Raw genomic sequence first — 26,962 nt, 5'->3', positions numbered from 1 at the left:
AACTCAATCAGAACATGTTCAACTTAAACATACTGTCCTAGTGAGGAAGTCATTCGATGGATCTATGAAGAACTTGTTATCCCTTTGGCACCTCACTGACAACCGTATACATTACATATGAAACTCAATCAGAACATGTTCAACTTAAACATACTGTCCTAGTGAGGAAGTCATTCGACGAATCTATGAAGAACTTGTTATCCCTTTGGCACCTCACTGAACCACAAGTCTCGCATGGGGAATACATTTACTGCTTTCATCAAGTTCAGAAAATTAAGCATACATAATAGATGCATAGATATAATGCAACATAAGTAGTTAGTACGAACTAGCGCTATCGGCCATCTAGATATTGACACATCCTTGTAATGAAACAATTCGACAAACCCTGCGTAGTTCAAACATAAAACATGCATAAAAGTAAACGGTTCATACGAAATAGGTAGCTCGCGCTAAGCTAGTGGCCAGAGGGACCGGCCTCGTGGTCGTACCTAGTGGACCTACGATGACACCCCTGCTGACCATCCTCCTCATGCTCCAAGGCATCCCAGTCAATGGGATCCTCCTCCGCGCTCTTCCTGGTTGCATACTGAAGTAGCATCATCTTGTTGGTCTCCATCAATTTGTCATCTTGCGCAAGCTCGCTCACCAACGGGTCAAAGAACTGTAGATCGGCCTGTTTGTTCTCCTTCTCCTCGGCCCTAGTGCATATCCTCATGCCCTCGGGCGCGAGGAACTTCGCGTACTCACGACACTCAGGTAAGTTCAAAACCGCCCCTTCCTGAAAGAACTCTACCGCCATGGCATCTTAGGCGCGCGCCGCTAACTCTGGGGTGTCCCAATGGCCAAGCTTGTGGACGACATTGTCCTTCCTAATGGTGGCATAGTACTTATTTCCCTTCTGTCGCACACCACGAAACTTCAGTGCCATATGTGGCAATGCATATATAACTACAAGTTAGTAAAGAATGGGCATATTAACGAGTACCTGCAAAACCTACAATCTACAATGTAATAAAACGTACACTACAACTACACTAAAATCATACTCTACAACTATACTAAATTCTTTCACTACAAGTACACTACATAGAACTACAATAAAAGTACACTAGCTAAAATCATATACTATAATTATACACTGAAATTTTACACTACTCTTACACACAAAATTCTACATTACTCTTACACTAAAAATTCTACACTACAACTACACATAAATCTACACTACAACTACACAAAAGTTTACACTACGAGTTCTACACTACTACTATTACGATAAGAATTCTACACTACAATTATACAAAAATCTACACTACAAATTCTACACTAATACTATTACAATAAGAATTCTACACTACTACTGTTACAGTAAGAATTCTAAACTACAATTATTACACTACAAATTCTACACTGTGTAGAACTCACCAGCGGCGGCAGGAGACCGCGAGGAGGTGTTGCAGGGTAGAGACGACGCAGGTGGCCGGGTGGAGACGGAGGCGACGGCGATGGCGATGCCGACGGCGGGGTGGAGGCGGAGGCGATGGCGACGGAGATGGTGGCAGCGGCGGTGGAGGCGGAGTCGGCGCCGGAGAAGAGGTAGACGACGAAGGAGAAGACGAAGACGGTGACAGAGAAGACCGAGATGGCACCAACGACGCGGGGTGTGTGTATTTGGAGAGGGTGGGCATCGAATGAGATGCGATGGGTGTGTGGAGGCGTGAATTAATCCGGGGCGGCGTGGTAATTGATGGCGTTGACATACGTGGCCAACAGCATTGCTATTATTTTTAATTTTATTAATTTTTCTTTTTTACTTTTATGTGTTACACACATTGTTTTTTATATTCATATAGATGTTTAGTTTATTATTTTATTGTTTTATTTCCTATTATTCATTATATTCTTAATTTTATGTTTTATTTTATTCATTATTTTGTGTAAATATGTAAACATACAACTTCAATAATTAGAACACAACATTGCTTCACTAACTCTTGATCTAGACTAAGAACATCATAAGTGTAATGACTCCCACGAGAAAAAAATACTGCCACCAATCCAGCTGGAAGAACGAGGCCAAGCATAACCCCAACTAAAAGCGCATATCGAAGCATATTAAAATTTTAGATTTGGCTGCGCATCACATCAGTCTTGAGCCGCAGCTCATCTATCTGTTGTCTCAGTGGTCTAATGGAGTACTTGAGCAACTCGCTCACGTACTTCTGCACGAGATCAACCCATATCCATGTGTAGCAATATTTTCTTCCTAATGCCTGTGGATCATAATACACACACATATTCATGTGAGCAACACTAGCTAGATGATATATCGAGTTGAAGTGTGCAAATTAGCAGGTATTTTTTGTCATATTACCTTTCCACGGTTAGCATAGATGTAGAACTCTCGCTCTGGATTCCATTCTCTGTGCGACATATACTTATCAGCAGGGCGTCGACAGCCGCAAAGTAGCACAGGTGCCCTCGCTCATTTCCTGGCAGCTTTGGCGTCGATGGCATAGCTGTCAGATCGAACGGACGTCGCGCTGCAGCGGGATGATGCGCCGGACAGAGCCGGCTGCATTGGCCATGGCGAGCTCATGTCGTAGCCAATGGGGCCAGAAGAGAGCTATGCCAAGGTCACGGAGTCCCAAACTTTCGACACGCCCCGCCGACGTGGCCTTGCACGCGGGGCTCATGCTTATTCGACAAGCTCTGGTGGGTCCATTGTCACCAAAGCAGCTAACTAAGAGGGAGTAGAATTTTGTGGAGAATGTAAGTGAATGTATTTGAGAGACAAGGGCTGCCATCACTTCTATATATAGGCAGAACTTAGTGCTGGCGTTCCTAACGATGGCACGGCAGCACTAGGTTACGTATCTATGGCGTTTTTATATATTCTAAGCCAGCAGTATCTTGCAACTGGCCACTACAGTTGGGCCCATATAGTAGTGACGTTAGGAAAAAATATCCACGCCAGCATTACCAAATCATAGTTGACGTGCCAATTTGGCCGACGCTAGCACTATTTGAAAAAAAAATAGTGCTGGCATTATTGAAAAATGGTGCGCCACCAACGAAGGTTGTGGCTAGCCATTTTTCCACTAGTGCAATTTGTAATGTATAATTTTAATCTTAATAGGCAAGCTTCACAAACGAGTCATACAAGCAAAGGGAACCAAAAACAAGTCTTTTGCTTGCTTCCATTCTTGGGATTTGCTCCACAACAATGAGAAGTGGAAGGACATGAACAGTGATCCAACTCGAACGAATAGGAAGGCTAAATCTGTAGCACAAGTGGCCGACAAGGACGCTTCTGATGATACTGTTTATTACCAAATCAAAACCCCACTATTGTCCCAACCATCACTTAAAAGAGGCCACCTAGAAGGAGAGGTGAGAGAGATGAACAGAAGAGTAGAGGAGGCGGAATTGTGTTCAAGACTACAGTGGAAGAGATCATAGAAAAAAGAAGTAAGTCGGAGGAAGCAACAAAACTAGAGAAGGATTTGAGGTGGTCTGACGTTAAGGCATTGGAGGAGTGCAAAGTGCAAATTGAAGAAGAGAAGCTAAGAGTCCTTGCACAAGACACATTATGTTCTAGCTACGCGCCCTAACTTTAGTATCTTGGGATCATGAAGGCACAAATTTTAGCATCGAAGATGGTAGGGGGTGCGGGCACGTGTGCACATGGCAGCATGGACCGCAATGTAAGTGGAAATGGCAATGGTGATGGAAGGCAGGAGTGATGGTAGGGACATGTTAGGAAGCCCACCATCATTCTTGAAATAGTTGAATCACATGACCTCTAGATTTGGCACACTTTCTTTGGCATGCCTGGGTCCCACAATGACATCAGTGTGTTGCAGCGGTTGCTACCTCTTGAGCACTGCGTTGGATTTCCCCGAAGAGGAGAGGATGATGCAGCAAAGTAGCGTAAGTATTTCCCTCAGTTTTTGAGAACCAAGGTATCAATCCAGTAGGAGGCCACGCACAAGTCCCTCGTACCTACACAAAACGATAGCTCCTGTTAACCAACGCGATTAGGGGTTGTCAATCCCTTCACGGTCACTTACGAGAGTGAGATCTGATAGAGATGATAAATAATATTTTTGGTATTTTTGGTATATAGGCGCAAAGGGGAAAGTAAAAGGCAAAGTAAAAACAAAGCAAGTAATAAAGTAATGGAGATTGATATGATGAGAATAGACCTGGGGGGCATAGGTTTCACTAGTGGCTTCTCTCAAGAGCATAGATATTCTACGGTGGGTGAACAAATTACTGTTGAGCAATTGAAAGAATTGAGCATAATTATGAGTATATCTAAGTACGATCATGTATATAGGCATCACATCCAAGACAAGTAGATCGAAACGATTCTGCATCTACTACTATTACTCCACTCATCGACCGCTATCCAGCATGCATCTAGAGTATTAAGTTAAAAACAGAGTAATGCCTTAAGCAAGATGACATGATGTAGAGGGATAAATTCATGCAATATGATAAAAACCCCATCTTGTTATCCTCGATGGCAACAATACAATACGTGCCTTGCTGCCCCTTCTGTCACTGGGAAAGGACACCGCAAGATTGAACCCAAAGCTAAGCACTTCTCCCATTACAAGAACTACCAATCTAGTTGGCCAAACCAAACGGATAATTCGAAGAGACTTGCAAAGATAACCCAATCATACATAAAAGAATTCAGAGAAGATTCAAATATTATTCATAGATAAGCTAGAGCATAAACCCACAATTCATCGGTCTCAACAAACACACCGCAGAAAGAAGATTACATCGAATAGATCTCCACGAGAGAGGGGGAGAACATTGTATTGAGATCCAAAAAGAGAGAAGAAGCCATCTAGCTACTAGCTATGGACCCGAAGGTCTGAAGTAAACTACTCACAATTCATTGGAGGGGCTATGGTGTTGATGTAGAAGCCCTCCGTGGTGGATGCCCCCTCCGGCGGAGCTCCGGAACAGGCCCCAAGATGGGATCTCGTGGATACAGAAGGTTGCGGCGGAGTAATTAGGTTTTTGGCTCCTGTTCTGATCGTTTGGGGGTACGTAGGTATATATAGGAGGAAGGAGTACGTCGGTGGAGCAACAGGGGGGCCACGCGGCAGGGGGCGTGCCCCCCACCCTCGTGACCGCCTCTGTTACTTCTTGGAGTAGGGTCCAAATCTCCTGGATCACGTTTGGTGAGAAAATCACGTTCTCGAAGGTTTCATTCCGTTTGGACTCCGTTTGATATTCTGTTTCTTCGAAACACTGAAATAGGCAAAAAACATCAATTCTGGGTTGGGCCTCCGGTTAATAGGTTAGTCCCAAAAATAATATAAAAGTGGAAAATAAAGCCCAATATAGTCCAAAACAGTAGATAAAGTAGCGTGGAGCAATCAAAAATTATAGATACATTGGAGACGTATCAGCGGTCTTCATTGTTTGCTAGGTTGACTGAAGAACAAACTCCTTCGTGCAACTACATGCTACTTCTTGAGCTTGCATTGGTTTTTCCCTTGAAGAGGAAAGGGTGATGCAGCAAAGTAGATATAAGTACTTCCCTCAGTTTAGGAACCAAGGTATCAATCCAGTAGGAGGTGCGAACAAGTATCCAATCTATGCACCTGCACAAACAATCAAACACTTGCAGCCAACCCGATAAAGGGGTTGTTAATCCCTTCACGATCACTTGCAAGGATGAGATTTGATAAAGATATATATAAAAGATTACTAAAACTCAAAACAAAATAAAAGTAAATAATTGCAGCAAGGTATTTTTGGGTTTTCGGTTTTATACATCTGAAAGTATATGATGGTAAATAGACCTGGGGGCCATAGGTTTCACTAGAGGCTTCTCTCTTGAAAGAAAACATACGATGGGTGAACAAATTACTATCGAGCAATCGATAGAAAAGCGCAATGTTATGATGATATCCAAAGCAATGATTATGAATGTAGGCATCACGTTCGTTGAGGGAGTCCTGGACTAGGGGGTCCTCGGGCGTCTGGTCCATTGAACGTGGGCCGGACTGATGGGCCGTCAAGATACAAGACAGAAGATCACCTCTCGTATCTGAAAGGGACTCCCGTATGCGTGGATGGCAAGTATAGGTGTCCGGATATGTTATTTCTTTCTGCAAAACCGACTTTGTACAACCCTAAGCCCCTCCGGTGTCTATATAAACCGGAGGGTAGATCGGAGGAGGATCACAACATTGCTAGGCTAGCTAATCTAGGGTTAGCCGAATCGATCTCGAGGTAGTTCAACTCTTGTAACCTCTATACCCTCGAATATAATCAAGTAGGAGTAGGGTTTTACCTCCGTTAAGAGGGCCCAAACTTGGGTAAACATTGTGTCCTTTGTCCATAATTACCATTGATCCTCAGACGTACAGCTTGGCCCCCCCTACCCGAGATCTGCCGGTTTTGACACCGACATTGGTGCTTTCATTGAGAGCTCTGTTGTATCATCGACAGAAGGATCGATGGCTCATCTCTTCGTCAACGATGATGCTGCGTCCAGGGAGACCTTTCTGCCTGGACAGGTTTTTGTGTTTGGTGGCTTTGTTCTTCGTGCCAACTCGACCGGCCGCCTCGAGCAGGTCGTTAGTTATGTCCCCGGCCACTAGATTAGGTTTGGAAACCTGAATTATGTTGCTGATGTCCGAGGAGACCTAGTCTTCAATGGGTTCACGGCCTTGGCCGCCACTCTGTGTCCCCGCCAAGAAGACTCTTCGGATCCCCTGTCAGATCCCGCTCAGGGGTCAACACCAACACCCACCTCGGCCTTAGATCCGGGGCAGGTCTCATCGTCCGAAGACGGGAGCTTGAGCCCCGCCGGACTTCTTGCCCTTGTGGAACTCCTGACCGAAGACCTAGATGCAATCTTAGACTTGGCTCTGGGAAACCATGCCGAACTGCCGAGGTCTGCACTCAGCGGGTCCGACCAGGTGCCCCATGCCGAACTTAGCCCAACACATCTGCAGTTTCTGGTCCCACTTTCACTCTTAGACGAAGCATTGGGATTGATGCAGTCTCTCACCATCACGGAGGCCTTACCTCCGAACTGTACCCAGCTTGGAGTGGGGGCTGAGAGCGGGGAATTTTATGCCCCACTCACCACCCACTTAATAGCCACTGTCGAGGTCTCAACCGACATGTTGGACTATGTGTCCGAAGACATCGACGGCATAGACGATGCCGACGCCGAACCAAGACAAGTCCCACCCATCACGGGGCGTCGGACGGCCACCTCGACCTATGATGTGTACATGGTGGACACTCCGGATAAAGAGAACGACGAGGATAAACCGAGCCCAGATGAGGACAAACCCGTCGATAAACCACCAAAGCGTCGGGCGAAGGACAGCAATAGCGGCCCCGGAGATAATGAGACTCCGGACGATGCCGAAGATCCCGAATACCCTGTCGAGCCCACATCCGAACATGACAAAGGGAAGAGGGTGAATATAGTTGCAAACACGCTGATCACGAAGATTCAGAAGACAACAACTATATGCCAGAAACTAAAGAGGAGGTTAGCCTCAGCGACGAAGATTTTATCGTCCTAAAGGAACCCCTCAATCAAGAATGCTTCAAACGACAGCTCATTGCTACAGACCAGAGCCTGAAGAAGAAGCAGCAGTAGCTCAAAGCCGAGCAAGATACGCTGAATGAAAGGTTGACAAAAGTCCTGGCCGCCGAGGAATACGGCCACGAGCGACCTGCTTAAAGTTACCCTAAACGCAAGTTGCTGCCACAATTCGACGAAGAAGCCCTTGAGCCAATACCATCGAAGTATAATCAGGCAGACCAACCAGACCGACCACCACGTGGGCGGGATAAAATGGCAAATCAAGCCGAACACCAACCCACACCCCCTTGCCGAAGAGGCAGGGAGATGGCAGCCGTGGGATACATGTACGACTTGCAACGTGACCTAGCCAATAAAGTTGGTTAGACTAGATCAATCTACGGATCAAGGGGCTGTGCCCCGGCGCGAGACAATGGCTAGGAAGCTCGGCGTGACGACCATTACTATGTTCGGGATCAAAACCAAACTCAAATGTCAGCCGATCTCCGCCACGACATTGTACGATATAGATGGGCCGCACAGCCCCTATGCTTCACCGATGAATTCATGGAACATCAATTTCCGGAATGGTTTAAACCCGTAAACATCGAACAGTAGGATGGAGCAACGGATCCGGCTGTCTGGATTGAAGATTTTCTTCTCCACATTCACATGGCTCGACGAGATGATCTCCACGCCATTAAATACCTTCCTCTAAAGCTGAAAGGACCAGCACGGCACTGGCTAAGCAGGCTCCCAGAAAACTCCATTGGAACCTGGGAAGACTTGGAAGAATCTTTTAGGGCTAACTTTTAGGGCACTTTTGTCCGGCCACCAGATGGTGACGACTTGAGTCACATAATTCAGCAGCTAGGTGAATCAGCTCGCAAGCTTTGGAATCGGTTCTTAACTAAAAAGAACCAGATCGTAGACTGTCCGGATGCCAAAGCCTTAGCAGCCTTTAAGCACAACGTCCATGATGAATGGCTCGCCCGACACCTTGGGCAGGAAAAGCCGAAGACCATGGTAGCCTTATGTCACTCATGACCCGCTTCTGTGCGGGCGAAGACAGCTGGTTGGCTCGTAGAAGCAATAGCTCGGGTGACCCCGACACTTTTGAGGTGCGGGACAACAATGGTAAACCTCGCCGCAATAAAAACAAACATCGGAATAACAGCAACGACGATGCAGACAATACGATAGTTAATGCCGGATTCAGTGGTCCTAAGTCCAGTCAGCGGAAGAAACCTTTCAAAGGCAACAAAGATAGGCCATCCAGCTTAGATAAAATTCTCGAGAGGCCCTGTCAGATTCATGGCACGCCCGATAAGCCTGCAAACCACACCAACATGAATTGTTGGGTTTTCAAACAGGCCGGTAAGATAAATACCGAACACGAGGTAAAAGGGCCTCCAAGCGAAGACGATGACGAGCCCCGTCAGCCAAACACTGGGGGCCAAAAGCAGTTTCCCCCCAAGGTGAAGACAATGAACATGATATATGTCACTCATATCCCCAAAAGGGAGCGCAAGCGCGCACTACATGATGTCTATGTTGTAGAGTCTGTCGCCCCCAAGTTTAACCCATGGTCAGCCTGTCCGATCACTTTTGATCGCAGGGATCACCCAACCAGTATCAGTCACGGCGGTTCGGCCACCCTGGTTCTTGATCCAATTATTGACGGATACCACCTCACTAGAGTCCTTATGGGTGGAGGAAGCAGTCTCAACTTGATTTACCAAGATACTGTCCGTAAGATGGGGATCGGCCCATGACGAATCAAGCCTAGTAACACTACCTTTAAAGGTGTGATACCAGGAGGGGAGGCCCATTGTACGGGCTCAATAATACTGGAAGTAGTATTCGGCTCCCCAGATAACTTTCGCAATGAAAAGTTAATCTTTGACTTCGTCCCTTTCCGCAGTGGCTACCATGCACTGCTCGGACGAACTGCTTTCGCCCGCTTCAATGCAGTCCCGCACTACACTTACTTAAATCTTAAGATGCCTGGACCTCGCGGCATTATTGCAGTCAACGGCAACATGGAGCGCTCCCTCCATACTGAAGAGCAGACAGCGGCCCTCGCAACCGAAGTATATGGTGGCCTTATCAAGCCGAACAGTTCACTGGCCAATAAAGCCAATGACGTATCCAAACGAGTCCAGTCCGTGCATAATAGCAATAAATCAACGGATCTGGACCTTGATTAGCAGTTCGGCCTCCTCCAATCGCCCCACTAGGTTGCGGCTTACGTACCGCGCGACATAATTACGCACTAAAAATACCTTGGGCGGCGCTGGAGGCACACTGCGGAAGAGGTCCATGGCGCGGCTTGACAATAGGTTGACCGCATATATCTTTTTTCCCTTTTAACGCAGGTTCATCAAGATCTTTAATTGTGAGACGGTTGTCACAGGAGATCCTTTTAAGGTTGGCGCGTCCCATCCATCAAATACTCCTCCCAAAGGAATCACTACTAAGGAGAAAAGGCGCAGACGTGCGGCAGGGCATTATTGGAGTTTCTTTTCTGAACTATGATTTTTAGGCCCTGTGTTAGACTTTCCCTTATGTAAAATCTTTTCTATTTCATGTAATATGACCTTAATACTGAACGATGTTGCATGTCATCAACGTATCACTAAAGATATAAAGGACGCAGATGATTATTACCTTCTTGGTTGGGTCTTGGTTTTTTCCTTGTCATATATGCTCCCCCTTACATTCGATTGACATACGTGGTTCGACATGGTCTTCATACCAGGGGCTGTACTCGGCCACACAAAATTCTGAAGTCCGAACACCTATAGGGAACTCTTCGGTGTCCCGGATATTGCATTATATGCATCGCCTCCGAATCATGTTTTTGGTCTATAGTTGGGTTGCCCGGCTCCTGTGTTTGCCACCTTACGTTCTGCAAGTTCGGCTAAGGTGGTAAAGGGAGAACTACTGCGATTGTATTTCTAGCTCGTCCGGTTATGTACCTCAGTAGAGAAAGCCGAAAACTGACTGGCATGACAGGCGAGAGCAGGTCAGAAATTCGGTGACTTAGTGCCATACTACAAATCGTCACAATTTATGCCATGTTATACGAGTGGCCGAGCTTTCGACCAGCCTCGTTGCAAGGGCGTTGCACTCCGGATTGTCGTTCACGCAACAAGGGGCTAGTACTTAGAGCCACCAATGGACTCTTATGGCTAAGTGAAAGTATTAAAACTACATAGTCTGATTGCCTAGTTCACCTCGCAAGCCGCCTCCTACATCGGACCAAGACATTGGATAAAGTGTGGCCATGCGTTCCCGAACACCCTTGTAATATTAACGTGGGGGCTGAAGCCGATGACTGGTAAACTTTCAGATATATAAAAAGCAGAATAGGAGGATAAACTAATCATAAAGCATAAGCATAGCTATTATACATCATGAGTTCATTACAGGACTCTCACAGGCCGGACTCAAGTATTCAAATATGACGTCCTTTGAGCACTTGCCCTCTACGATGCGGGCTCCCTCGAGGACCTCGTCAAAGTATTTCCCCGGCCCCTGGTGCTCTTTGCCTTCAAGTGGCCCTGCGATGGCAATCTCGGTGGCCTTCATCTTCGCCCACTGCACCTTGACACAGGCGAAGGCCATCCGGGCACCTTCAATGCAGGACGACCGCTTGAGGGTATCGATCCGAGGAAGCGCATTCACCACCCGCTTCACGAGGCCAAAGTGGCTGCTAGGTATGGCATAGGCTGGCCATAGTCAGACTATAACACCCTTCATGGCAGTCCGGCCACCTTGTGCAGTTCGGACAGCTGCTTTAGCTGGTCACTCAGGGACACTGGAAGTTCTGGCGCAAGGTACTGCGACCAGAACAACTTCTTCGTCGAGCTCCCCTCTTCTACTCGGAAGAATGCGGCGGCATCCGCAATACTCCTCGGCAAATCCGCAAAGGCGCCTAGAGAACTGCAAACTCGGGTCAGTAAAATATACCTCTTGCTAGTAAATCCACTTTGCATGACAAAGGCCTTACCAGCCGCAATCTGCCTCGCCTCTTGAATCTCTTGGCGAGCGCCCTGGGCATCAACCCGGGCTTCCTATAGGCTCTCAAGAGCTTTGGTGAGCTCGGAGGCCTGTTCCGAACTATTTTGCTCCAAGGACTCGCAGTTGGCGATGGCGTCCTTGAGCTCCTGTTCGACCTCCTCCACCCGCGCCTCATGTCTGCGGTGGCGGTTTGCTCCACATCTAACTCCTTGGCCGCTTTTTCCGCGGCCACCTTGCTCGCCTCCGCCGCCTTCTTGGCTTTGGCAAGGGCGCTCTTGAGGGACTCGACCTTGGCTGCACCAACTGCGAGTATATTTATAACATTCTTAGTCAGTTTAAAATGACTACCAGGCATATAATTTTCGGATATGCTAAAATACTGCATACCTTGGGTTTCTTGAACCGCTTGTTGATGCAGTCGAGTTCCTCATCGGATAGCCGAAGCTTCCGATTGAGCTCGGCAATCTCTGCGGCCTGAGCAGTAGCCGCTAGCATAGAAGCCTATCAAATAACACCGCATTATATACTTGTTTGTGATCCTCTGTTTGGATTGTTCTAATCCGAACAGAGTCTCAAGGGCTACTGTCTACACATGGGCTCCGCCTCACACATATACATATACAAAAAACTTGTGAAGAATATTACATCGCATACCTCAAAGCCTGTTAGTAGGATGGTGAAGGCTTCGTTCAGCCCGCTTTTGACGGACTAAACCTTCTCAACCACCGTACCCATCAAGGTACGGTGCTCCTCCGCGACGGAAGCACGGTGAAGTGCTTCCACCAAAGTGTCCGGCACCTCCAGATTGATAGAGGTCACCAGTGGAGTCGACGCTCCGCCCTCCTTCAAAGGGGTCTGCTCGCTCGATTCCGGAGCCGTGTGGGTCTCCGGAATAGTGTTCGGCTAGGGACCGGATCGGTCATGGCCGCTGTCATCAATCTCCATGGATTTTAGTTCCCCAATGTTCTCGACAGCCGAGGCGTTACCCTTTGGCGCCGTCTTGGCGGACTCCCGCACCTCCATGGCCTATAGAGGCTCTTCGGGACAAAACTTTGGTGTCATCTGTAGCGGTTGGTGGAGAGGATCGCGGAGGCGTCTCGCTCTCCACCATCCCCGGCTCCAGCGAGTACCCCGGAGATGATGATAGTTGGGGGAGATCGCGGGTCGGACTGGAGCACACAATATAATGTACTAAAAACTACAATCATAAATACCGATATATGTGAGGCATCCTTGGATACTTACGAATCGGCTAGGGGCTTCGACCTGGGGCATCACTCGGGGATGGCTTCGGCATCCGAATCTGAGCCGTCCGAGAGGGATATTTTCCCCCTCTTGGACACCTCCGCCTCTGGGTCTACGGAGGCCGCCCTTTTCTTCTTCCACCCCTTAAGGGGAGAATCGCTCTCTTCCTCCTCCTCCTTTTCATCTTCATCTCCCTCGTGGGAGTAGAGATCTTCGGTATCTCCGGACACAACGTCCGGAGTACCTTTACTGCGGGGGACACCTTTGGCCTCCTTGCCCTTCTTCTTGGCCTTCTTCTCCGGCGCCTGGTATGGCGCCGGGACCAACATCCTCGTCAGCAGGGAATCGGCTAGGTTTTCGGGCAGCGGAGCCGGACACTTGATCCGCTTCGCCTGTCCGGCCCTGATTAAAGGATGTAAGTCTTAGTATACCCCTTTTTATTTATGAACAAAGTTATGTTTGGAAACTACAAAACTTACCGGGGTGGCCGGGTGAGCGCAATCGAGGCCGATGTTGTCGGTCGTCTCCGGCCACGACTTCTGGGCTTTGAAAACCATCTTCTAGATCTCTTTGTGCATCGTGCCAAAGAATCGCTGCAGGGTCCTCATCCATTTCGGATTGAACTCCCACATATGGAGAGGCCGGCGCTGGCAGGGAAGGGTCCGACGGAATAGCATCACCTGGATCACGACAGTGAGGCTAGTGTTCTTTTCTATAATGTTTTTGATGCGCTTTTGCAACATCAACACCTCGTCGGTCGACCCCGAGTCCAGACCCTTGTTGATCCACGACGCGAGCCACATCGAGGGTCCAGATTTAAACTAAGGAGTGGCTGCCCAGTTGGCACCATGGATTTCGGTGATGTAGAACCACTCCTGCTGTCATATCTTGACAGTTTCCACGAAGGCCCCTTTGGGCCAGGTGACGTTGGGGAGTTTGCTCACCATAGCACCTCCGCAGTCTGCGTGCTGTCCATCAACCACCTTCGGCATCATGTTGAAGACTTTAAGACATAAGCCGAAGTGGGGGGAATGCGGAGGAGTGCCTCGCACACGACGATAAACGCCAAGATGTGGAGGAAGGAGTTTGGGGCTAGATCATGGAAATCTAGCCCGCAATAGAACATGAGGCCGCAGACAAAAGGGTGATGTGGAAACCCTATTCTGCGGAGGAAGTGGGGGATAAATACCACCCTTTCGCCGGGCTCCGGAGTGGGGATGACCTGCTTCTTGGCAGGGATCCTGTGCGCAATGTCCGCACTCAGGTACCCCGCATCCCGGAGCTCCTTGATTTCCTTCTCCGTCATGGAGGAGGCCACCCACTTGCCTTGAGAGCCGGATCCGTACATGGCTGGAGAGGTTGGTGACGGCGGTGAAGATCGAAGCTTGGGTGTTGGAGCTCGAAGATGGGAAGGCTGAGGAAGGAAGAAGGTGTGGGGTAGAAAAGATGGATCTTTATCCGCTTATATAGGCCGTGAATACCAAGCGCCTGCCCCACTAGCCTTAAAACCTCGCCTATTCCCAATGTGGTTATGCGGCACAGACGGTTGGATTACCCAAATATTATTGATGACGCAATCCCGTAATATGTGGGCACGATCTCTGTTTCGACGAGACATGCTGAGGGGCTCACCCTCGAAACACAAAATGTGGAGTGTAAAAACGGTTCAAAATATTGAAGGGTCAAGTCTGACGCTTCATCAAGAATTAAACTTGTCAATAAAGACACTACTCTTATTTTTTATATATCCTGCCTTCGCGGCTAAGGGTTGTGTTTATAATGAGGAGCCGGATGCAATTCTTTTACAGAGGAAATCTGATGTGTATTCTTCAGGGAACCTGCCTTGCAATGCCGAAGACAATTTGAACGTTGAATATATCATCATTCAAGAATGGTTCACGGGCTACTTAGTGAGTCTTGGACTAGGGGGTCCTCGGGCATCCGGTCCATTGAACATGGGCCGAACTGATGGGCCGTCAAGATACAAGACAGAAGATCACCTCTCGTATCCGGAAGGGACTCCCGTATGCAGGATGGCAAGTATAGGTGTCCGGATATGTTATTCCTTATTGTAAAACCGACTTTGTACAACCCTAAGCCCCCCCGGCGTCTATAAAAACCGGAGGGTAGATCAGAGGCAGGATCACAACATTGCTAAGCTAGATAATCTAGGGTTAGCCGAATCGATCTCGAGGTAGATCAACTCTTGTAACATCTATACCCTCGAATATAATGAAGCAAGAGTAGGGTTTTACCTCCATTAAGAGGGCCCAAACCTGGGTAAACACTGTGTCATTTGTCCATGGTTACCATTGATCCTCAGACATACAGCTTGGGCCCGCCTACCCGAGGTCTGCCGGTTTTGACACCGACATCTGTGTCAAGTAGACCGAAACGATTCTACATCTACTACTATTACTCCACACATCGACCACTATACAGCATGCATCTAGAGTATTAAGTTCATAAGAATGAAATAGTGCCTTAAGTAAGATGACATGATGTAGAGGGATAAACTCAAGCAATATGATATAAACCCCATCTTTTTACCCTTGATGGCAACAATACAATACGTGCCTCGCTACCCCTACTTTGTCACTGGGTGAGGACACCGCAAGATTGAACCCAAAACTAAACACCTCTCCCATTGCAAGAATAATCAATCTAGTTGGCCAAACCAAACCAATAATTCGAAGAGAAATACAAAGATATTCAATCATGCATATAAGAATTCAGAGAAGATGCAAATAATATTCATAGATAGTCTGATCATAAATTCACAATTCATCGAATCTCGACAAACACACCACAAAAGAATATTACATCGGATAGAACTCTAAGAACATCAAGGAGAATATGGTATTGAAGATCAAAGAGAGAGAAGGAGCCATCTAGCTAGTAGCTATGGACCCGTAGGTCTGTGGTAAACTACTCACGCTTCATCGGTAGGGCAATAGAGTTGATGTAGATGCCCTCCGTGATCGAATCCCCCCCCTCCCCGACAGGGTGCCGGAAAAGGCTCGAAGATGGGATCTCACGGGAACAGAGGCTTGCGGCGACGGAAAAGTATTTTGGTGGATGCTTCTGATGTTGGGGGAATATTTTTGAATTTATGGGCCAAGAATTGGGGTTGGAGGACCTCCGAGGGGCCCACAAGCCCTCAGGGCGCCCCCTAGGGCGCGCCTTTGAGGCTTGTGGCCACCTCAGAACTCCTCTGACTTCATCTCCAAGTCCTACGGGTGTCTTCTGGTCCAAGAAAAATCATCGCGACAGTTTTATTCCGTTTGGACTCCTTTTGATATCCCTTTTCTGTAAAACTCAAAAACAAGGAAAAACAGAAACTTGCACTGGGCTCTAGGTTGATAGGTTAGTCCCAAAAATAATATGACTAAAACATGGGTTGCTATCTGGTTGACAGTATCTATCCTCTGTTGGCGACCTTCATCAAGGCCATCCCCGAGCCAGTTGGTCAGAAAAGAGCTCACTTTGCCCAAAGGCAAGAAGAATGGAAAGGCTGTGGAGAGGGCATTTGGAGTGCTCCCAACCCGTTTTGCGGTTGTTCGTGGATCTGCTAAACAATGGGATCCGTAGACTTGTGGGAGGTGATGACATGTTGTGTGATCATGCATAACATGATCATGGAGGGAGGGTGAAGATGTTCCCGTAGTTCTGGAATTTGAGAACATGAGAGATCCCATCCAACATCCAAATCAGAATCCGGCCACGTTTGATGAGTTTGTCCAAATGCATTAACAAATTCTGCATCAAGGAACTTACACCACAGGAATCAGCTAACTTGCCTTCAGTAAACCTCTTTCCCGTCAGCTTTTCGTCGAGGCTAGCGGCAAAGAAACATATATATGAGGGGAAGATCGGATTGGGCATATATGGGGACTTCAATGTGACAACTAAAACATATATATGGGAGTTGAATCCAAGTTTAAACTATTTGATTTGAAAACGTAGTTGGATTGTAAAGTTAACGTTTGGACTATTGTCACATTTTGATATTTTCACTCCTCGAAGATTTGATATGCTATTATTTTGAGTCTTGCAGACTTAGACAAAAAATACAGGGCCAGACGTTTAGGAGACAGGGTTGGATGGCTGAGTCCTGTAACCGTGTCTGCAGGCGAGTTCGGACCAGTCCACAGGCAAATAGTGTGTCCGTTTTGATGGTTGGCAGATGCCCTAAGTTGTCGAGGGTACTCTCTTGTATCGATTGGCCATTGTAGTCTATTGTTGTTTGACGTAACATTGGCCTTGTGTAATTTCTGGGTGGCTGGTTGATGTTTTTTTAGATTCAAAGTCGTGTTTTTGTTGAGCCTTTTTTTCTATTTTTTACAACATTCTCATATCCTTATTTGCAAGCAGGTCAAAATAATTTATGTAAATGGATTTTTGTTAAGTTGAAGAAATCGAGTACACCCCAACTCAGGATCATTATTGTGTTTTGCTTTCGGTCCTAAGCACACGTTGAAATGCCCTTACATGTACAGTACAAAGGAAACTTTTGCAAGCTAAATTTCGAACATCACTGCAGTTACATTGTAGGAGTATATGAAAACAAAGTTACTGCAAACACGACGAATGGGCGGCGAGGTGTATAATATGATAGGGGCGAAGGGGGGACAAGAAGCACGGCGGAGGCAGACATTTTTGACCGATGAAAGGCCAAGTCGCTGAAAAAGGATGGTGGTCTTAATACTGCAGAAGGAAGCGAAAATTAAATTATAGCAGCATCATTGCAAGGCAGCAGATCTCCGGCCGCGTGCATCTGCTGCCGTGCTGCGTACTTGGCACATGTTCAAATCGCCAGTACTAATAAATGGTGATTTAAATCTGAAAAAGCCTGGACCCTTTTTCTATTGCTGCGTCCGCGTAGCGTAGTGCAGGGGACACCTGTACCTTGTGAAAGGACGCTGCGATATTTTCCGAATCGTTGCATTCAAATTTGTCAAACGAGAAAGCAAGCACAGATGTCTGCTTCTGCAGAATGAGCTTTGAGCTAGCTGGCATGCATGTTCTGTGACTAGATAAATGCTAAGTTACCATGGGAGGTACAGTACGTATTTGGTAGAAGCAACAAACCCAGCTGTACTTCTTCATTATCATCACATTACAGAGGGAAAAAAGGATGTCGTCCAAAGCATTCTTGGACAACATTCTAGTAGCAGTATTTGGTAGATGCACGCGTTCTGAAAAAAGAAAGAGGAAAGGAAGAAGAAAGACTTTGTGGCTGTGTTTAACAGCCATTACAATGAAAGGGTGAGGAGTAGCTGGATTGATGTCATTCGTTGACTGTCGTTATCAACAAAACAAAACAAAAACCATGTACTAGTAGAGGAGTAAGTATCTCTGCACTGCAGCGAGCGAGCAGGACAGGACGGCTTCGCTTTATTACCGGACTAGTCTACCAGAGAGAGGCATGCATGCATGCGCATTGGAAGGAAACAAACAACCCAACCCAACCCAACGAACGAACCCGAAGAGTTAAAGATGATGAGGGTGGGTGCAAGTGCAGTGCAGCAGCGGCCGGTGAGGGCGAGGGCGAGGGCGAGGGCGAGGCTGAAGGAGTGTGTGCGGAAGGGGAAGGTGGTGGGGGTGTGCAGAGATGTGATGTGTGCGGGTCAGCATACACAGAGGGTTTTGATTTGCTTTGCTTGACTGCAAAAGATGAGCCAGCCACCTGGCTAACTACAAATGCTTCTGCTGTTTTATTGTTGGTCACCCACTGCTGCACACACACTCAAATTTCTGCAGGATTTTATTTCTTCCGCTTCCACCCAAAGCTCCTTTTTGCCAGTGATTAATCAGTTGACGCATGTGTAGTTTTTTGAGACCAGGAGAACCATGTTTAAATATGTTTGGGAAATAATCATTTGTTTGGACATAGAGTATTAGTACTACTATTATTTTCACGTCTGCGGTAGCGTCTGCGCTAGGGTCACAAAAATGGCCATAAAACAAACAAGCGAACCGCGTGCAATATGGCTAAGCATCAGACGGTAGGCTGCACCGGGCGCAGGCCTATGGCGAGTAGCCACTCAAAGCAAAGCAAACTTTAAATGATGTTTGGTCCGAGGGCAGAGCCATTCCAGTTTGCAGTTGATTCTCAACTCTGCCTCCGGATCATGCAGCATCGTCTTGTCAGCACTAGAGAGAGCAACAGCAGCAGCAGCAACACTTCTCTTTACTACCACAACCAACCAACTCTGCCTTGTAGCAGTATTATCTCACCGGCGGCACCTAATAACGAATCTCGCACGCGTCCAAGCAAGCCACATATATTTTCTCCTTTTGTCACTAACAACTTAAGATTATTACAGCATTTTCGTCCGCTGGTTTGAATCTAGCTGGAACAGTAGGAAAAAATTGCTGGAGGGGAACAATGTTTCTCTCTGAATCTAAAGACCCGTTGCAAAGAAAATAACGAGAAAAAGGACAGCAGTCACAGTGGCGTGGATTGATAAGACAAAGTTTTCGGAATAAAGACATGCAGTTACTCAACTAAAAGTAACTCGCCATTTTGACCCAAAAAACGGCAGTGGTCGATCACTGCCCGTTTTCCAAACAGCACCTACTCTTCTCTTTTCTGGCTCTTCTACTCCTCTCGTGCGTTGGTCCTATTGCGTCTTAGCACAATGACTTTTTAACTGTTTACTACAACAAAGTTTGCCCCACTCCGCGAGGGAGGGGTGATGACGGTGATGTGTCTTTGATTCGCTTCGGTGCTTATAGTCGTCCCTAGGTGGTTCACGGACCTGATTGTAGTTTTTATTACCTTTGTTGTTCTTTGTAGTGCCATGATTGAAGATGAATAGATTTGAAGTTTCTCAAAAAAGAAAGGCATACCATGCAAATAGTGTCGTGATAAAAAGAACTGTGTTTACCTGTCCAGCTCATGGATTTGATAGGACCCTCTATCACTCCATGCATGCATAGATTTACCATTCAAGTGAAAAGGGGTTAAAAGCTAGGGTGCCAGTAAAAAAGAAGGCACCGAAGCCAAGCACCCTTTCCTTGTAATTTCTGCCTTCACCAACGCCATGTCATAACAAAATATGCTTTCCAAATTTCAATTATCATTTTATTTATTTTTCATTATTCATTTCACGTTGTTAGGGTATCTCCAACGTGGATGCTCAAATCGCCCCTATATTTCCTTTGCGGTAGTCTGGACACTTTTTGCCATCCTATGTTACCCCCAAAGCGTTTGGAAACGCGTTCGGACATCCAAACTCGCACAAACTAGAAGCAATTTTGGGGGTTGGGGGGGCCTTTGGGATAGCCTGGACATCCGTCTAGCCAACCAAAAGCCACCACGTCAGACATTCGGACATCTCTCCTCTCCTCAACCGCGACATGTACATGCATAGAAGGACATTTAGGGGACATGGTTGGATGGTCGGCTCCCGCATCAGTGTCACCAGTCCGCGGGCAAATAACGTGTCCATCTGCCCTTAGATTCTTTCCAGCGATGAGCGGTTTTATAGTGCCGAGAAAAGTAATTTCATCTACTTTCCTAGGTTTTAACATGGGTTCCATAGGTGTCTGGAACTGTACAGTAGGGATCAACAACTATGCCTCACCCTTACTGATGCGGAGCATTCTACGGACATCACCATGTCAAGAGTCCGTTTGGCAAGTGACACATGCGACATCTGCTTCACATACATAAAGGTGAAACATCTCCTTTACTGATGCTCACTTGACCCCTTTGAGGATGGTATACTAACACCCCTCTTGTGTGCATGCAGATATTGTCGGAGCTTCATGTACGACGAGGAGGAGTGCAAGTGCCAAGGAACGCCTACACCATCCACGAGGGAAGTGTGTAAGCGAAGACGGAAGAAAGCGGAGCTACTGAAGCTACAACAGCCGGACATCTGGGCCAAGGACTGGACATCCGATGCCTTTGCAGCCGAAGGCGTTGCACCAATGGTCGCCACGTGACTCTACTAGGGCCAGACATCCGGCCGACCATCGGACATCCGGCACCCCTCAAGGGGCCGGACATCCGACGCCTCCCCAGAAATCCGGCGCGAGGTCTACAACACTGAAGACCAACTCCAGGATGGACATTTGGTGCCTCACGAGAGGCCGGACATCCGGCCCCCAGCCGGACATATGGCACCTGCCTGCGCGCAGCTTCGGGCTCGAAGCCCATGTACCCCTCTCCTACCTACCCATTCGCACCTAGCACTATATGTAGACCTCCTGTCGCTAATAAAACTATATATAGACCTCCTCCACCTCATTTTAGGAATCGCTAAGATTAGAACTACACATTGGAGCTTAGCTCATGTACCTCCCTTTGTGGGATTCTTCCTAGAAGAAGATCCATGAGTGGATTCAAGACCATTTCGGAGAAGATCCCCAAGTGGACTTCAAGGACCCTTCATGGGAAGGATCTATCTAAATCATCAAGATCTCATCTCCTCTTAGTTTTGGGATGAACCTTACCATGTATCGATTTCCCTTTGATAGTTCATGTACCTTGTGGATCTTTGTCGGTACTAAAACCGACTGATCTCGGGTAGGGGTCCTTGAGCTGTGGATCTGGGAATGATGGTTAACAGGAGACAAAGAAGATGATGTTTACCCAGGTTTGGGCCCTTTCGAGTAGGTAAAACCCCACGTCCTGCTTTGATTACATTGATGTGATGGAGTATCGAGTAGAAGATGATCTACCACGAGATTGTATGTTCTATTCGAAAACCTAAGGCTTATGATTCTGATTTTGCCCCTACAGACTAAAACCCCTCAGCTTATATACACTACAAAAGAAACATATCTGTGACATTATGGCCCGAATGAAAACTTTTTCTGTCATGGTTACGACACTTCCATGACGATAATTGTGACAAAAACACGTATCATCATAGATGTGGTGGGCTCCTAATTCTATGACAAAAAATCATGACCAAAAATGGGGTTTTCATCCTGGGTGGTTTGGAGACACACCTGCATGACATTCTTTGGGCCGTCCATGACATAAAAAATCATGATAGAATTGAGGGTGAGGAAATTTTGGTGACTTCCCGGTTACGGTGGGTGGTCGGGGCCGAGCGATGCACTGTGGTAGGCGTGTTTCTCTCTCATACGCGTGTGTGCTATGCGAGCCGCGTTTTCTATAACTGAATCCGAGCAAGACATTCGCTTACTAAACCCTAATGATCACATTACTACGTGATCGATCGATCCCTTCGCTGCTAACTGAACCCGAGCAATTCCTACGCTGCTAAATGAACCCGACTGACTCCTTTGCTGCTAACTGAACCCGATCGATCGCTACTGCTGCCTACTGAAGCCGATCAAGCCCCCGTGGGAGATGTAGCTAGCCAACCGGTTGGGTTGCCTCTGGATGAACAATGCACGTTGCTGCCGCGCGCGCGATACATAGAATGACTCAAGACGTGGTGAGTCCAGCCTGTCGGTTGGCTGTGGATGAACTGTTCCTGGTGGCGTTGGATTATCAGGACCCCGTGGTTGCCGCTGGATGAACAGGACCCGAGAGGCTGCCACACCCTATCAGGTTGGGGTGGATGAACAAGACCCCTTGGAGGTTGGATGAACAGTAGCCAGTGGATGCTGGAGGAAGTCGATGAGGGGATGAACAGTAGGTGGTGGAGGCTGGAGGAAGTCGACGATGGATGAACAGTAGGCTGTTGAGTCCCGTTTTATGGTACTCCACACCCTTCCAATGAACAGGACCCCATTGCAACCGTAGGCGCTCGAAGAGAAGTCTTTTTCCTCCGTTTTGTGATATGCCAGACCCCTCTCGATCAACAGGACCCCGTTTCAACCTTAGGCGGTTGAAAAGAAGTTTGTTTCCTCTGTTTTGCGGTACGCCAGACCTCTCCCGATGAACAGGACCCCATTTGACTATAGGCGGTAGAAGACAACTCTATTTCCTTCGTTTTGCGGTATGCAAGACCCCAAGTGGATGAATAGGACCCCGTTTTGGCTGTTCCATCCAAGCCGGTTGGCTCCCCATGAACAAGACGCATTCCGACCCAGTTGGTTGCCTCCTAATGAACACGATGATGTTTCCTCCATTCTGACCCAGCCGGTTGGCTGCAAATGAACAGGACGCCTTTGTTGTACGTGTTCGAGACCCCGCCCGTATGTATGAACGTGGTCATATTTATTTTTTTGCAGCGTGGTTGTATGTACGTGTAAACGATTTATATAATACTGCTTGAACTGGGCTCTACTACGAAATGTGTCGCTCCTTGCTCAGCCATGTTTCATCCTTGCAGAGAGACTGATCGACCAGTATGTACGTACACGTTACCGACCAGACAGAAAATCCTACGTACAGTTCGACTTGGTGGGTTCGAGTTGTCAGGGAGGATAAGAAGGCACTTCCTTTCGTGCGAAGATAGCTGTTGGATCCCAGATGTCAGTGGGAGGAATTATTTTTTTGCCCGTAATAAGGACACACTTCCTTTCATGTGAAGATCTAACTAGTGGGTCCCGGCTGTCAAGGGGAGGAAATATTATTTTTCGCGTAAAAAGAAGGTTGTTGCATGAATGCATCCATGGATGTGGTGCGTCCCCACTGTCAGCCTCTCCATGTACAACCATCTTCCTATGACTCTTGTTTGTTGACCATGTTGACCACGCTGGGCCGAGTGCACCAAGGCGGTGGACGATGGCGGGGCCCTTGACACAAACAACCCAGAGATGGGGAAGGTGTGGCAATGGAGTCACAGACGGAGAGGAGTTCGAGACTTGATTGGTTTGGGTGCAGCGTGGAGCTACACTCGACGGAGAATAACAGGAGGTGCGGAAGAATGGAGGGATGGCCTGGCCCTCGGTTGATATGTCTCCAATCTATCTATAATTTTTTATTGTTCCATGCTATTATAGTATCAATCTTGGATGTTTTATATGCAATTATATATCATTTTTGGGACTAACCTATTAACCTAGTGCCCAGTGCCAGTTGCTATTTTTGCTTGTTTTTGGCTTTTCAGGAAGTCATTAGCAAAACAGAGTCCAAACGAAGAAAATACTTTGAAATGTTTTTTTGGACCAGAACGGACCCTAGAAGGTTCGGGAGAAGACCCGAAGAGTCACAAGGGAGCGCCAAGCTCGGGAGGCGTACCCTAGGGGGGGCGTCCCAGGCTTGTGGGCCCCTCGTGGAACCTCTTGACCTAATTCCGCCTCTACAACTTCTCAAATATTCCCCTAACATCAAAGAGCCACTCAAAATACTTTTTGTGCCGCCACATTTCCGTCCTCGTGAGATTCCATCTAGAGGTCTCCGCCGGTACTCTGTTGGAGGGGGAATTGACCACGGAGGGGCTCTACATCAACCTTACCGCCCTTCCGATGATGTGTGAGTAGTTTACCATAGATGTACGGGTCCATAGCTAGGAGTTAGATGGCTTCTTCTCTCTCTTTGATCTTCAATACAATGTTCTCCTTTATGTTCTTGGAGATCTATTCGATGTAATGACTTTTTGCAGTGTGTTTGTTGGGATCCGATACATTGTGTGTTTATGATCAGATTATCCATGAATATTATTTGAGTTTTCTCTAAACTCTTTTATGCATGATTGTTATAGCTTTGTGTTTCTCTTTGATCTATTGATTTGGTTTGGCCAGATTGATTTTTCTTGCAATGGGAGATGTGCTTTGTGATGGGTTCAATCTTGCGGTGCTCAATCCCAGTGACTGAAGGGGACTAGACATGTATTTGTATCATTTCCATTAAGGGTAAAACGACGGGGTTTATTCATGTATGAGCATTCTTTGTCTACATCATGTCAACTTGCTTAAGGCGTTTCTCCGTTCTTTATGAACTTAATACTCTAGATGCATGCTGGATAGCGGTCGATGTGTGGAGTAATAGTAGTAGATGCAGGCAGGGTCAGTCTACTTGTGTCGGACGTGATGCCTATATACATGATCATTGCCTTGGTTATCTTCATGATTATTTGCTTTTCTATTAATTGCCCAACAGCAATTTGTTTACCCACTATATGATATTTTTGAGAGAGAAGCCTCTAGTGAAAACTTTAGCCCCCGGGTTGACTTTTTATCATATATTAAAATCAAAAAATAGATTGCTGCAATTTTTCTTTCTTTATTTTATTTTGTATTTTTATTCTATTTATCTATCTATCTATCTATCTATCTATCTATCTATCTATCTATCTGTCTATCTATCCCCATACATATTCTTCCAAGTAACTGCCGAGGGATTGACAACCCCTTGTTCGTGTTGGGTGCAAGGATTTGTTATTTTGTGTGTAGGTGTTTCTAATAAGGTGTTGCGTGGTTCTCCTACTGGATTGATAACCTTGGTTCTTAACTGAGGGAAATACTTATCTCTATTGTATTGCATCATCCTTTCCTCTTCAAGGAAATCCCAACGCAGCTCACAAGTAGCAGGAAGAATTTCTGGCGCCGTTGCCGGGGAGACATCATTAACATCTATCAAGTACCTACGCATAAATTTTCATCTCCTTGCATTTATATTATCTGCCATTTGCCTCTCGTTTTCATCTCCCCCACTTCTAAAATGTTTTCACAAAAACAAAAAAATATTTTCCATTTGCCTTTTTACTTGTTTGCTCGTTTGCTTTCTTTTTGCCTTCATGTCAACACTCAAAAACAGGAAAAGAAATAAGAAAAATTAAGATGGATCCTTATCCTCTTGCTAATATTTAAAAAAAATCCAATTATGATGAACCAATTGCTAGTGAGTTGAGTGCACTAGATTATCTTTACGAAGTTTTTCTTGAAATTCTTCAGTCTGAAAATTGTGATGAAGTGTTAAAAGAATAAATTTATAATATGATGCATGATAGCTCCTTGAATAAAAAGCATGATTGCAATGATGTTATTTTAAATTCTATTAATATCAACTGTGTTAATGATATGCAAGACCATAAGCTTGGGGATGATGATTTTGTTATGTCCACTACTCATTGTAATGATCATGATTGGGGTGATGCTTCTATGATCTTGAAAATTTATTTAAGCCTGATGATGAATTTGAAATTGATAATAGTGTTTGCAATACTATTGAAAGTGGGTTTGGAAGAGTGTCAACTTTAGGAAAAAAGGTTCCCACATATTTGGAGAGTGTTCAATCTTATGAAATTATTGATAAAAGTGGGTTTGGAGAGGTCATGACTTTAGTTAATGTTAATCCCAATATCTCAGAAGATTATAATTTTTCCATGCATGTGATCATAAAGGGAATGTTGTTTATGATAGCTATATTGTTGAATTTGAGTATGTTCCTACATGTAATTATTATGTGAGTGGAAAATATGGTTGTAGAAATGTTCATGTTACTAAATTACCTCTCGTTATGTCGAGATTGCTATTGTTTCTTTCTTCTTCCTTGTATATGCTAGTTGTTGCTTGACTTGATAATTTGTTTGATTCTGAAGTTCCTATGCATAAGAAGTATGTTAGACTTAAATGTGGGTCACATGTTTTATGATGCTCTCTTTGTGCTTCAATTCTTGTCCTTCATGTGAGCATCAATAAAAACTTAAGCCTATCTTAATGGCTATAAACAAAGAGCTTGTTGGGAGACAACCCAATAGCTTTATTTTCTATTTTTTTGTGCACACAGTTATGCTACTGTTATGCTTGTTTTTTTGTGATTTAATTAGTGTTTGAGCCAAGTAAGGCCTTTGGGGTGATTTGGATGATAGTTGATTTGATTCTATGTAAAAACCAGAAACTTTTGTGCCCAGTTCTGGAATTTTGTAATTTCACAGAAACGTGCATTTGCTCTGACTTTTTTACACATGATTCATATACAAATTTCCCACGTTGTCCTAAGTTTTCAGAATTTTTGGAGTTACAGAAGTATGGTCAACGTTCAAATTACTACAGACTGTTATGTTTTTGACAAATTCTGTTTTTGTTGCGAAGTTTGCTTGTTTTGATGAATCTATGGATTGTATCGGGCGGTATAAGCCATGGTGAAGTTAGAATACAGTAGGTATAATCCAATAATAAAATATGAATGAGTTTATAATATTACTTAAATTGGTGATTTGTTTTATTATACTAATGGATCTCATGAAGGTTTTGTTGAGTTTTGTGTGTGAAGTTTTCAAGTTTTGGGTG

This window comes from Triticum aestivum, chromosome 3B (genome assembly GCF_018294505.1).
Source record: "Triticum aestivum cultivar Chinese Spring chromosome 3B, IWGSC CS RefSeq v2.1, whole genome shotgun sequence".
Classification (NCBI taxonomy): domain Eukaryota; kingdom Viridiplantae; phylum Streptophyta; class Magnoliopsida; order Poales; family Poaceae; genus Triticum; species Triticum aestivum.
Note: the sequence above shows the minus strand (reverse complement) of the source record.